Genomic DNA, 15,862 nt, shown 5'->3' on the forward strand with positions numbered 1-15,862 from the left:
TATATGTTTTTTTTTCCATTTTTTTTTCTGTTGGCACCAGATATCTAGTTTAGGTTGATTAATTCAGGGATGACCGGTCCGATTCTACATAAGTTTCTCATTGGTCATCAGGGTAAATCGGAAAATGTTCGCATCTGGTGGCTCATCAATTCAGTGTTTTTAGGTCAATCATCTATTAATAAAAATTTATCCGTTAATTTGTTAAAGTTGAGACTTAATCTTTAAATGTTTGAGAAATTGAGATGTTTTGTTACTGCATCATTATCTCGAGGGTTATGTTTTTTTTTTATTGGAGCAAAAGGTGAAATTATCACCTTAGCAACTCTTCCGGGGTCGCTCTACATTTCCTGGAAGGGGATAAATTACGGCGATATTTGTTCTACTTAGCGGTCCTAGAAGGTATAAGAGATTTGACATCTAGTGAGATATTTGTTAGGAATTGATTCAGATTTATTGGAGTAATCATCTATGTATGTACCAATGTCGCGACGGGATTATGTTTATTTATTTATTTATTTTTTTTGTTAATGAACATGGAAGTCACTGATGTACGATTACTAAAGTTATGAATACGAAGTATTACGATATGCATGAGGTACAGTGATGGAATAGAATGATTAGTTACTCTTGACCCGAGATTTATTATAAAATTTTAAAATTAAGGGAATTGATCATTTGATTAACAAAATTATAAACATGTATTATTACTACTGCAATGATTATTGAATTTTATTGAATATTTAAAAGGTGTAATATATTTTAGTATTTATTAAAAGATTATGGCGAGTTAATATAATTTTATGAGTTTATGTGTACTATTCTAAATTCCTTTACCATATTAAAAAACATAACAAATATTTAACTTAGTCGTATTAACAGCGTATCAAAATAACAGAATTGAATCTGGCCACAAACAAACATTTACTTTTCCATCCCAAAGAAAAACGGAAAATTCTATAATCAATTGAAAAGTAATAATAAAGTAGTTTCTAATTAATTCAAACCTACATAACCTTTGAGTCTTGCAATTATAAGTTTTTTCTCAATTAAGTCCTTAAAGTGGATAGAAAAAAAAATGATAATCTCAGTTAGTCTCATTGATTATCTTTGGGGGTGACTGGTCTGATCCCACGGAAGTTTTCCACCGATCACAAGGGTAAATCGGTAAGCGCATGCGGTAGCCAATCCAGACGTCCAGTATCCTTTGATTGCGCTCTCCATTTGGAGAAAAATTTCTGCAAATATGTCGTAGCTGAGGATCGAATCACGGGTGTCTGGGTGACAATCTGGATGTCCTATCGTGACACCATGCCGCGAGGACTGTTAAAGTGGATAGAAGAACCTACAACCTAGTTCAATTTAAATGAACCAAATGTTCCAGAATAAATTCAGTATTTTATTTGGTAAGAGGTTGTTTATATTTATTTAATATTTATAAAGTCAAATAAATCAATAATCTTGAACAATTTATTAAACTAAATGAGTAAATTTGAATATATATATATATGCACGTTTAACTCATTAATTTTCATGCATAAATAAGAATTGTGAAACAAAGTTTATGTACGAATAAAGTTTATGAACAATGCTCATGAACGATAAATCATATTCATCAATAAAGCTCTTATCAACTTGATCAATATTAAAAAAAATTAAAATGAGCAAATAAATTTATATTATCAAATTTAATAATTAATCGAATAAGTTTAAAATTATAATATTTTTAAACCATCAAACAATTTTGAACTGAGAACTTAATAATAGCTCAGCGAAATCAAGCTCAAATCAAATTTGAACCAAATTAAACTGGTAAAAAAAATCAAGCCAAGCTAAATTTGAATCAAGCTAAGCTTGTAAAAAAAAAAAATTCAAGCCAAGTATAAACAACTATTTTAATGACTTGATTTATTTTATGCTCGATTTAATTTGATTATCTTTTTAAATAAACATGAATACCATCAACCTTGACTTGACTTCTTTACAACTCTATTCTTGACATTACACAATTATTTTTTATATATTAGTTTACGTGCACACAGAAAGAACCCTGATCTCCACCCACAAAGGTTGCTTCTCCTGTGGGAGTTTTATCCCTTCATGTATGCATACATCGACGTGGTGCTATATATATACTATTCTCCAAGTGCTTTGGCAGTAAGTAATACACCATGGCTTGCAACTGCACTGCCAAATGGATCTCGATAATAGGTTCAAGGGATCATCAATGCACTCTAAACAAGGCCACAATTTGTCCTACTCTGGATTGTTTATTGTAACCTTAATTGTTAGATTCTAATGTCATTAGGCACCATCTGTCAAACTGAGATTCTTAAGAGATAGTGAGGGAGACACTATTATTATTAGTCAAGTGAGTGTACTGTTAGCCCATGATATACATGTTTATACAATAATCCACACACTATAGGACATAGTTGCATACATTATACAAATTAGGGTAAAAATTAAAAGAGCATCTCATATTTTTATCATCTGATTTATCCCTCCTTACTTGCCGATCGAAATATATGAAAATTATGTGCGTATTATATTAGTTACAAATAGTAATTGCTATACTATATTATTGATTAGCACATGCTCACATATTTTAGTAGCTATAATTCATAGCTACTTTTCCTCTTGTACATATGCTGCCGTAGTTATGAATCATAGGTATTGCACATTGTAAGTGTTATAATTCATAATTGTTATAATCAGTGTTGATTTGAATTGAACAGAATTATAACTGTGCACACTCAGACTAACTAGGATAAGGAGAGATAATTCGGATAATAAAAATAAGGTAGGATGTTATTTTGACAATTAATAAAGAAAACACTTTTCTATTATTTTTTCCCTACAAATTGAGAGTGCATTTCTCTTGCTTCTCAAATTAAGGGTTACTTGAAAAACAAAGTATAGAAGAGGAAAAGAAAGTGTAGTTTGTAAAATCCAAATCCTTGAGCGTTGGTGGATTGACAGAAGTTTCGTGTATTAGACTGTTATTGTTAAAAGAAAGTGATGCCTCACACCGGCAATTAAAATATTGCTTCCACCTCACTGCCTATCCTTGCCTTGACCACGTTGCACTGAAACGTTTATTTATTTTCTAGGGCAGAGCAAGAGCATGCGCCTAGGCCCTTGGTTTAAGCTTGCCATTCATCATATATCTGTCTTTAGACAATTCTAATCTCTCATGACAAAGTCAGTGTCTTTAATTTTCAGAAGAAAGAAATGACTCCTTTCCTTGCAGATTAAACAAAGGTAGAGTGAAGGAAAGGTAAACACATGATGTAACGGGAATACATTATCTAAGGCCTCAAACAATTCATGGAAGCAAAAAAAAAAATGACATTGAAATTCCATTTGTTATGTTCTTTAATGAGGAAAAGAAAGAAGATAAGATGTGAGATATGGACAAGGCAATATTTTAAATTGACCAAAAGCATTTGAGGAGGAACTTTCTTCACTTCAATTCAATATGAAGTCACAATTGAGCAACTTGCACTAGTTTTAGATAGTAAAGAAGCACTTTGCTTGCAGCATCATATTTTAATATATATCCATTATTTGTTATTAATTATTATCATTTAGAAGATGAACATAATAATGACTGGGGAATCATGTGCCATATCTATATCCATTAGTTTATGAGATTGATTTGGAAAAGTAACATGGTTATTGAATGATGGGAGATCATCTTTAATTCCTTGGAACTCCTTCCAAAGATATAATTTATAAGCAAGAGGCATGACTGGTATTTAAAACAAAGTTTATTTCCCTGGTGTATGGGTCAGTTCACCTTCATTTAGTTGCCTACGTTTGAAGAATTCTATGGTGTCGGTCTATATATATATATACCCTAATATTTTTTTTAAAAAAAATTAAATGCCTATTATTTGCCCTAGATGGGTGTGCAGGGTAACACAACTATATATATATATATACACACAGATTTGATATACTGCACATCCATTTATGAGCACCTTGTGTTAATTTTTTTAGGACCTAGAGTTTAGTATTTAGGCTAAAGGAAGTGATTTTTTTTTTATAAAAAATTAATACTAGGCGCTCATGAATAAATGTGCAACATATATACATCTATTGAGTTAATTTAAATAATAATTTATGCACGTTCAAAAGTGAATCTCTAAAATACTCGAACCTTGGGTGCATAGGTAAAATCACATCTTACCGTTGCACTATCCCGGGGGGAGCTAACATATAGGTCTGTAAATGAGTCAAGTTGAACTAAATTTTTTAGTGTTTAAACTTATTTAATAAGGTAACTGAGTCGAGTTAAGTCAAGTTGAGTCTCAAATGAACTAAACATTGAAATGATTGTCCAAACTTGATTCGATTTTTTTATAAACTTAAACTTGGTTCATTTTGATATTATCAAACTCTCAATTCAAATTTATTTGATTGTTTGAAACTTTTACATATTAAATTTGTTTGATTGGTTATTGAGTTTGATAATATAAATTTATTTATTTAACATATTGATAATATTTTTATTTATGAATATAGTTTATCAATATTGTTCATGAAGATTAACGAGCTGAATATATATATCTTTAAATTTATTCGTTTAATTTAATGAGGAAAAAGGTGGGTGGGGGGGGGGGGGGGGGGGCTAACATATAGGGCTATAAACGAATCAAGTTGAACTAAATTCTATGGTATTCAAACTTATTTAATAAGGTAACTAAGTCAAGTTAAGTTAAGTATCAAATGATCTAAGTGTTGAAATGATTGTTCAAGCTTGGTTTGATTTTTTATAAGCTTAAACTTGATTTATTTAGATGTTATCGAACTTTTAATTCAAATTTATTTGATTGTTTGAAATTTTTACATATTAAACTTGTTGATTGATTATTGAGCTTGATAATATAAATTTATTTATTCATTTAGAATTTATTTATTTATTTAATATATTGATAATATTTTTATTTATGAATATAATTTATCAATATTTCATGAACATTAACGAGCTGAATAGACATATATTTAAGTTTATTCGTTTAATTTAATGAGTTATTCATGTTTATTTATTTAATTGATTTTATATATATTGAATATTATAAATAACAAATTTATGTATAAACGATCAATTTATTTACAGTTCTATAAACATTAACTTTATTATTATTATTATATTTACTAAATAAAAAACTTAAAATAGAGAGAAATTAACAAGCAATAAATACATATGAATGTCAGTAGATGTTCCAGAGTCTATAGTTTCATGGTTAAGAGATTTAAGATTTGATCTTGGAATGTTATTATTTAGGGTTAATATTCCTGTCATGTAATTTCAATGTAGTATTTATTTTCCTCTATATTCGATTTCACGTTTTTTTTATATGAAAGTCAGGAGAAGGCCAGCGATGCAGAAAGCCGTGAAACGCGGCAGCTTGCCGCCTTTCCTTCCCCAGCTCATTAAGTGAGATTAAAGAAAATTATAATAGTACATCTTTTTAATATAAAAAATAATTAAAAAATTACTAATAATATTTAAATTATTTTCAGATGAAAAAATGATATCAATATAATTTAAATTTGAACTTTACCAAAGTTAATTATTAAAGGTCCATATAAGATTTAATTATTACAATAATATAATAATTATGTAATGGTTGGATGTTGCTGTATTTCTTAACTAATAGCTCCTATAATGTTATAATGTAGCTACTTAAATAGTTGTTAATTTAATTTTAAATGATTTTAGTCAAATTAAAAATGATTTAATTAAATTATTTTTTTATAAATTAATTTAATAATTTTTTTATATAAAAATAATTTATATATAATATGGTTATTAAATTAGAAATTAATTTACTTTAATACATCGTAACCAGGACTATACTATAATAAAAGGGTGTTGTAATTAGGTTCAATTCCTAGTTAGGATGTATTTGTAGGGATCTATCTTTCAAATGAATCGTGCAACCAAGTGATGCTAGATTTCTGGACTATCCAATGCTTTCTGATTTATCTTGGCAATCGATAGAAATTTTTGTGTGGCCAAACTGATTGTCCCAAGTTCATATTTAACCTAGTTAATCAAATTTGTAAAGATTGAAATAAGAGTATTTTTAATATAAAAAATATGGTAAGTCATCATTTTGTTTTTTTAAAATATCTTTTTATGATTTTAATAATAATTATAGGTGTTTTTTTAATGATTATAATAATTAACCTTTTTCATTTTTGCCTTTAAAAAACAAAAAAAGTAACAATTCGTCGTGAAAAATCCATCCTGATCTGGAAATTAAAGGTGTGTTGGATTGATCCCGAATTGACCAAGTTGAGGTTGGAGTTCAATTCATTTTACCATTTGTCTTCTTTTTTATATATTTCACTTAAATTTAAATTTTTATTGAATATATTTATTTTTATTATTTACCAACTTGTTAAATTAATTTCGAAAATTTTTGGTTGCTAATTTGAAACAAAATTTATAAAAAATATAAATTATTGCTATTTAGCAACCAATTTTATGATAAAATTTTTTTCATCGTAAATTAGTAATAAAATATGATTTATCGTAAAATTCATTGGAAATTAACGGCAAATTTCAATATTCACTTTAGATTTTATGATGAATTTTAAATTCATCTTAAACTCAGCGATGAGAAATGAATTCATTGTAGATTTTTTTTTAAAAAAAATAAATTTAGGCCATTTGAAGTCTGTTAATGTACCTAAAGTTTATATATATATATATATATATATATATATATCCTGCGCGCCCGTATAGTGCGTGACTGTGCGCGCGCGCAAGATATCACTGATTTTATTTTTTTTTAATTTTTTTTAAATTTTGAATTAAAAAAAATAATTAAAATATTTTTTTAAAATTTTATTTTTAGGATTCAGACTTTGAGTTATAGTATCAAAGCTATTTTTTTTTAGATTTTACCTCTAGGGTTTAGGTTTTGGGTTATAGTATCAAAGCTATTTAGGGTTCAGGCTTTGGGTTATAGTATCAAAACTATATTTGTTTAGATTTTACCTCTAGAGTTCAGGCTTTGAGTTATAGTATCAAAGTTATTTTTTTTTTTAGATTTTACCTCTAGGGTTCAGGCTTTGGGTTATAATATCAAAGTTATTTTTTTTTTAGATTTTACCTCTAGGGTTTAGGCTTCCCAATTAGGTTATAGTGTTTGGTTTAAAAAAATAAAATAAAATTAATTTAAGTATTTATTGAGTATTGTAATATGTTGAGGGAATATATTAATATATTAAAAATTTATATAAGGAAATGTTAATTTTTTTAATTTAAAAAATTTTAAAAATAAAAAAATTAAAAAAGCTATTAATTGATTTCCTACGCGACGTGCAGTCGCGCACTGTGCGCGTCATATATATATATATATAGTTTTGATCTCCTGCGCGACTGTGCGCGTCGCGCAGTATATCATGATTTTTTTTATTTTGATTAAAAAATAAATAAAATATATTAATTTTGATTAAATAAATAAATAAAATATATTGTTTACGATTTTATTGGTAAGGTTCAGGCATTCTAATTAGGATATAATTTTTCAGTTAATTTTTTTAAAAAAGATTTTACCTCTAGGGTTTAGATTTTCCAATTGGATTATAGTATTTAGTTAAAAAAAATTAAAAATGAAATAAATTTAAGTATTTATGGAGTATTGTAATATGTTAAGGGGATATCGTAACGTATTAGCTACTTATATAAACAAATATTGTTTTTTTTAATTAAAATGTCTGTGTTTTGTTATTTTTTTTAATTTTGAATTAAAAAAATAATTATTTTTTTTTAAGATTTTATTTCTAGGGTTCAGGCTTTGGATTATAGTATCAAAACTATTTTTTTTTAGATTTTACCTCTATGGTTCAGGCTTTGGGTTATCGTATCAAAGCTATTTAGGGTTCAGGTTTTAGGTTATAGTATCAAAGCTATTTTTTTTTTTAGATTTTACGTCTAGGGTTCAAGCTTTGAGTTATAATATCAAAGCTATTTTTTTTTTAGATTTTACCTCTAGGGTTCAGACTTCCCAATTAGGGTATAGTGTTTGGTTTTAAAAAAAAAAAATTTAATTTAAGTATTTATTGAGTATTGTAATATGTTGAGGGGATATATTAATATATTAAAAATTTATACAAGGAAATTTTAATTTTTTAAATTTAAAATATTAAAAAAAAATAAAAAAATAAAAAAAAACTATTAATTGATCTCCTGCGCGACGCGCACAGTCGCGCACTGTGCGCGTCGCGCAGGAGATCAAAACTCCCTCTCTCTCTCTCTCTCTATATATATATATATATATATATATATATATTTGATAAATCTGTGATGAATTTCTAAATTCGTCATAGGCCTGCGATGAATTTAGAAATTCGACGCAGAATCGACGAATTCTAAATTCATCACAGAATGTTAATTATTTTATTAAAAAATAAACTTTTCAAAGCCTGTTGAGCTACCTAGAGAGCTCGGAATGACATGAAACAAGTTCTTATTAGTTTTTATAAATCTCTTGATCATATAAATGCTCTCAAATATTAATTTTATCTAATGCATTGAGATTGGTTATTTTTTGAAGGAGTTAATATTTTTCGGACATCTTCGTGTTAAAATAATCACCGGTTATTTAAAATTAGTATTTGAGAATATTTATATAATTAGGGGATTTATAGGAACATAACCCATAGGAATTAGTTTCATATCATTTTGAACTTTCTAGGTATCTCAACCGGCTTCAGAAAGTTTAAATTTATATATATAAATATTGATAAATCCGTGACAAATTTCTTAATTCATCATAAAATGCTAATGTTTTTTTTAAAAAGTAAACTTTTCAAAGCTGGTTAAGGTACCTAAAGAGATCAGAATGATATGAAACTAGTTTCTATAAGTTTCTATAAATACCTTGATTAAATGAATGCCCTTAAATAATAATTTGACCAAATATATTTTTTCTTCCATTGCTAAATCAATTACATACATTTAAGAGTTAGTAAAATTTCTATAAAGAGTTATGAATTTATCATGTTATACTTATTTTGAAATATTCGAAGATGGTTGATAAACTTAGAGATCTCGGAATGACATGAAACCTCCTAATTATATAAATATCCTCAAATATTTATTTTAGATAATATTTTGAGATGAGTGATTTTTTTAAGGCAAATAACATTTTTTGGACACTTTTATGTCAAAAAAATCACCGGTTGGTTAAAATTAATGTTTGAGGAGATTTATATAATCTGTTGGTGAAGGGAGCATCAGACGATCAAACTTGAGTTTTGATAATGACAAAAGGTTTTAAGTGAAGTATTATTGTTGTTCTAACAAGTTGAACTTGTTGGAGCAATCTAGTGACCCTAGGTTTTGATATTTGGGCAAAGGTTTAAGTTATGTTTATTGTTGTATTTGATATGCATTGTGAGTGTGCAGGATACAGGTACAACAAGGAAGTCCAAATGTGATCTTGGCAAAGGAGGAAAGTCCAAGGATGAGTCTTGGCGGTGTAAGTCCAAGCATGTAGTCTTGGCAACGTAAGCCCAAGTGTAACTTGGCAATGGATGAAGTCCCGGAGGCGCGACCTTTTGGCAAAGGAAGACCCGACAACAATGACAAGGCCAATGGAAGCTCCAGAAGGCAAGACGTGAAGGATGGGGAGGTATCCGAGGGACGCAAGGCTGATGGAGGAGGCTAGAAGGCTAGGTCTATGTTGGTCGGGCAGGGATGAGTGCTGAGAAATTGTACTCGGAGTAAAATACTAGAATTATGGTTTACTGTAGCAGTACTGTAGCAGTCGACTGCATGTTTTAGCAGTCGACTGCATGTTTTAGCAGTCGACTGGGGCAGTCGACTGGCAGCGAACAGAATGTGTGAAATCGAGCCGTTGGGGGTGTAACGGTCGAATTTCCACAGAGGGCAGTCGACTGCATGTTTTAGCAGTCGACTGGTAGGCGGGGTTTTCAACCCGCGGGCTATAAAACCAAAGCTTGGGAGCTTGGTTTGAGCTGACGAAATTAGACTTGGTTAAAGCCTAATTAGTAGTCACAAAAGTGCTCAAGGTTTCCCTTGTGTCCAAGAGGTCTTGGTGAGTTTGTGGTGAGGTTTCTCCACCCATAAGGAGGTTGAGCTAGCCGGGGGTCTTCCGGGGAGTAATCCACCGACGGATAGGGATCGTCCACCTTACGGACAGCCGTGAAGTAGGATCTTTATCTCCGAACCACGTAAATCGGCGTGTGTTGGTTTGCTTACTCTTTCTTGTTCTTTGTATTTGTATTTAGCTTTCGTATTTGTGTTTGTATTGCTTTGTATTTTCGCTGCGCTAGCTAACAAGTGTAGGAAGCGAGTGATTTGGGTGAGACGCTATTCATCCCCCCTCTAGCGGGCACATCGGTCCCAACAAGTGGTATCAGAGCGAGGACGCTCTTCTACGGACTAACCGCCAAGAGATCAAGAAGCTAGAGGAAGAAGAAGATGGAGTCCGAAGGACCGCTCGGATGGGATATCCGAATTCCACCTCCGTACGACAAAGAAGACTTCAATTATTGGAGGAAGCGGTTGGAGACATGGTTCCAAATGGATTGGAACCAATGGGTTGTCTTGAGTGACCCATTTGAAACTCCTACGGACAAGAAGGGTAAATGCCTCCGACCTCGGTATTGGACCGAAGAGCAACGGGAACAAGCGGAGGCCGATAAGGAGGTAACAAAAATCTTGTTAAATCTATTACCTTCTAACATCCTTTTGAGTGTAGGTGAATACACAAGTGCATGTGATCTTTGGAAAAAGATCATTGTCCATCATGAGAACCCTACACAAATCCAAGTAGAGGAGAAGCCCAAGGAGAATGGCTCATTGGTCCAAGAAGAGAAGGACCAATCGAATGTTGACATAAGTTCAACATTCGAGGAGGAGAAGGAAGATGAGGAGGTATCATCCACATCTTCAAGGGAGGAAGAAGTGGAATCATCCACATCTTCAAGTGAAGAGGAAGAAGAGAAATCCGAGGAAGAGGAGATCTTGGAAGCTCAACCCTCTACCTCAATTACCAAGAAGAGCACAAAGGATCACATCAAATGTTTTGAGTGTGATAAGATGGGGCACTACAAGAGTAGGTGCCCTTCGCTCAAGAAGGTAAAGGAGGTAAACCCTAAACTCACTAAAGTTAATTTAGAAACTAATGTGAGTTGTAGGAAGAAGAATAAGGAGCATATTGTGTGCTTCTCATGCAATCAAAGAGGACATTATAAAAGTCAATGTCCTAAAGGGAAGAAGCCAACTAAAGTCAAAGGAGGAAGCACAAGTCTAGGAGGAGCTTCCAAGGTAAAAACCAAGGTACCAGTCAATGAACCTATTCCTTTGACATATGATAAAAAGCATGCTAGAAATAATCCTTATCATTTTAATGCTTATTATCATGAAAGTAGGAAGCATGATGGCACTAAGGGTAAATATATTCCTCCTCATGCTAGATTTATAACACCTGAGGTTAGGAAGGTAGATAACAATTTAGGCAATAACTCTAAGGATTATAGATATATGCCTAGATATAGAAATGCTCATAGGGGTCAAGAAAAATCCAAGTCTATAGATTTAATGATGGAAAACCAAGTCTTGAGGTCAAGACTTGATAATTTAGAAAGAACCCTAGCAAGAATGGAAAATATTCTTAGGGGTCAAAATGAGCATAACCTAGGAAAAGCTAGACAAGAGCCATCCAATGGCTATAGAGGTTTGGGATACAAACCTAAAGCCAAGAAGGATGTGACTTCCTTTCATAGGGTTCCATATAGTTATGGGACCAACCCTAGGTTTAGAGGTCAAGTTAAAGATACTAGGGAAGGAATCCCTAAAAGTACTTTTGGCAAGACCAATGTGACTAAGACTTCTAAGAAGTCTAACAAAGTCACAAAGAAGGTTACAAGGGAAGCTATTCCTAGAAGTGACCTAGTAGAAGTGACCAAGGCTTCTAAGAAGCCTAGAAAGATCCTTAGGAAGGTATCTAGGGAAGTCATCCCTAGTGAGTACCTAAAGCATCCAAGGAGAACCAATAGGTTTTGGGTTCCTAGGAGCATATTCTCTACACCCTAAATGAGTTTAGAGAGTGTCAACTCCAATTGGAAGGGTAGTTAACCCAACCTTGTTAAAGTTGACACTTGAGAGCATTTTCAAGGTTATTGTTAACTTTTGAAAATGAAAAGGATTATGAGGTTACTCTTTGAAAGAGTAATATATGTGTCAAAGTTTGGTGAGTGTAGTAGGCCAAGTGTCACCCGAGGTGCACCGAAGTGGCCTATCCATAGTGGATGAGTCACCAAGGGAGGTGACTAAGGTTAAGATTCCTAAGGATAGGAAGAGCTTTTGGGACCCATGATAGATGGGTTATCAAATGTGCCAAGTGGTTAGGAGACGGATTTAAGTCTCTAACATAGTGGGTTGGCATAATTGAGTTGAGTTTTATGCATAGAAATATGAATTGAGTTCATATTGCATGAAAATTAGTTTTTAATGTATAGATGCCATATAAACTAATGCTAGTGATGCATTATGGTTTAGTATGGGCAGATACATCAAGAGGAAGCCAAAACTAGGACTTTAGGTCAAGGTTTAATTGAACTATTTAGCTAGTTTTGAATTTTGTGTCAATCTTGGGATCTGTGATAAATATATTTATATATATATTTTCTCCAAGTAGATATTGATATAATAGACCTCTCCACAAAATTTGGAGATTTTTGGAGGTCTGTGGAATTTCTGGCGCATTTCTGAAGTTGGCCAGAAAAGGCTGATTTTTTCATGAATAGTGTACCAGTCGACTGGTACAGTTACCAGTCGACTGGTAACACTGTTCACGAGCACAGAATGTCTCTGTAAGCTCATTTTCATGGGGGCAGTCGACTGATACTTCTTGCAGTCGACTGATACGGTCTGAAAATGATTTTCAAGCATTAGAAAATGACCAAAAGAGTGGTGAACATGTATGTAATCTTATGGGGGATTAATACATGATGTTTATGGTCATTAGAGGTCAAAGAGTCCAATATTTGGGATATTGTCGGAGCTTTTTTTGATGTATGGCAAAGGGGGAGAAGTTTAGGTTTAAGTGGGAAACTTACATACCTTTGTAAGAAATCCTAGCTCAAGGAGGAGCTTAGGTGAAGGGGGAGCGATTGCTCATTTATTAGCAAAGCGGGAGAAGTTTACCTTTGCAAGAAATCCTAACTCAATGGGGAGCTTAGGTGAAGGGGAGCCTAGGATTAGGTTCCATGATTTATGCATGTGTAGATTGCATGTTTATTTGCATTATTATTGATATATTGTTTCCCTAACTTAAACGGTTTGCCAAACATCAAAAAGGGGGAGATTGTTGGAGCAATCTAGTGACCCTAGGTTTTGATATTTGGGCAAAGGTTTAAGTTAGGTTTATTGTTGTATTTGATATGCATTGTGAGTGTGCAGGATACAGGTACACCAAGGAAGTCCAAATGTGATCTTGGCAAAGGAGGAAAGTCCAAGGATGAGTCTTGGCGGTGTAAGTCCAAGCATGTAGTCTTGGCAACGTAAGCCCAAGTGTAACTTGGCAATGGATGAAGTCTCGGAGGCGCGACCTCATGACAAAGGAAGACCCGACAACAATGACAAGGCCAATGGAAGCTCCAGAAGGCAAGACGTGAAGATGGGGAGGCATCCGAGGGACGCAAGGCTGATGGAGGAGGCTAGAAGGCTAGGTCTATGTTGGTCGGGCAGGGATGAGTGTTGAGAAATTGTACTCGGAGTAAAATACTAGAATTAGGGTTTACTGTAGCAGTACTGTAGCAGTCGACTGCATGTTTTAGCAGTCGACTGGGGCAGTCGACTGGCAGCGAACAGAATGTGTGAAATCGAGCCGTTGGGGGTGTAACGGTCGAATTTCCACAGAGGACAGTCGACTGCATGTTTTAGCAGTCGACTGGTAGGCGGGGTTTTCAACCCGCGGGCTATAAAACCAAAGCTTGGGAGCTTGGTTTGAGCTGACGAAATTAGACTTGGTTAAAGCCTAATTAGTAGTCACAAAAGTGCTCAAGGTTTCCCTTGTGTCCAAGAGGTCTTGGTGAGTTTGTGGTGAGGTTTCTCCACCCACAAGGAGGTTGAGCTAGCCGGGGGTCTTCCGGGGAGTAATCCACCGACGGATAGGGATCGTCCACCTTACGGACAGCCGTGAGTAGGATCTTTATCTCCGAACCACGTAAATCAGCGTGTGTTGGTTTGCTTACTCTTTCTTGTTCTTTGTATTTGTATTTAGCTTTCGTATTTGTGTTTGTATTACTTTGTATTTTCGCTGCACTAGCTAACAAGTGTAGGAAGCGAGTGATTTGGGTGAGACGCTATTCACCCCCCCTCTAGCGGGCACATCGGTCCCAACAGAACTAAGTGTGCAGGATAGTCCTAAGTGATCTTAGGCGAAGGAAAGTCCTAGTTGAGCTTAGGCAGGTGGAAAGTCCTAGCTATGGTTAGGCGATAAAATTCTGGTCTGGGGGATTGGACAAAGTTTTGGCAATTTAAGAATGTTGGGCGAAATCCTAGGGTCAAGGATGCTAGGTGAAAGTCCAGGGGGTCGCGGACACCTGGTGGAAGACTGGACGGGTCGGGGATCGGATGTTCAGCATGAAGTCCTGATGTCTCGGACAATGAGTAAAAGTCCAGACGGTCTGGAGGACCGGTCTGTCAAAAGATAATCTCTCTTGAGAAAAGTAGGTGAGGATGCATTCCCCGGAGAGAGAACAGTAGACGTCAGTCTGATTTATAGTTTCAACAAAACTTAAAGTCAGGACCAAACAACCCGGAAGCTATCAAGATATTATTTTTGTTACATATATTATTGCCTGGACTAACTCTATATTGTAGAAAAAAGATTCTAAAGAAGTTGATCCGGATGCCTGGAGTATGGGCGCTTGGAGTTGCTTCAGGTGCCCGGGAAGACTTCGACGAGGGAACACCCTAGGGTGAGTGCCTAGCCATGCACCCGGGTGGTTTGGATGCCTGGAGTTGCTTCAAGCGCCCTTACGACTAAAATCTTATTGACATGCTGAGCTGGAGCGCGACGGCTGGCAGACCCATGTCAGTGGTCTAGGCGCTCGGAGGGGGTCTAGGCGGGTCTAGGCGCCCGGACGTGGATAAACTTCGAGGATGGAGTTTCGACTAGAGCTTGCCATGTCAACATAGTCCAGGTGTTTGAGAGGGGATCCAAGCACCCGGATGAAGCTATAAAAGGAGGTTTTGACCAGCAACTTCAGCACATCATTTTAAACATTTTCTGCTTCTCCACGTTGCTCCGAAAAAGTCTCTACGATGTTCGAAAGCTACTTCGACAATAACTATGCTGAAGATTTCTTTCTCCAAAGTCGTTGGTAATTTTTATTATTCAAATTACTTGTATTCTTTGATCGATTAGTAATTGCCCAACGAAAGCACTCTCACGTGCAAGCCTTGGAGTAGGAGCCACCGCAAGCTCTGAACCAAGTAAATCTTGGCTTGTTAGCATTTCTTTATTTTTCATCTCCTTATATTTTGCTGCATTTTATTCGATCGTGTTTTAAATGAACGTAAAATCCATGAGGGCTATTCACTCCCCTCTAGCATTTTTGATCCTACAATTGGTATTAGAGAAGGCGGCTCTGATCAGGCTAATCGCTGAAGGAGCAAGCAGGCCAAGGACTGAGGGAGTGCAAGGTATAAAATTTAACTATAGTTTTTAAATTTCATATAATTTGTTTTAAGTGAAGGGAGAGAGGACACTATAAAAATAAGCGTCATACTCGTAAGAATCGAATGACACCACTGGCGATAAAGGAGGAATCGATGCCTAGAGTTCAGAGGAGCAAAGATCAC

The sequence above is a fragment of the Zingiber officinale genome, chromosome 7B (assembly GCF_018446385.1).
Source record: "Zingiber officinale cultivar Zhangliang chromosome 7B, Zo_v1.1, whole genome shotgun sequence".
In the NCBI taxonomy this organism is placed as follows: domain Eukaryota; kingdom Viridiplantae; phylum Streptophyta; class Magnoliopsida; order Zingiberales; family Zingiberaceae; genus Zingiber; species Zingiber officinale.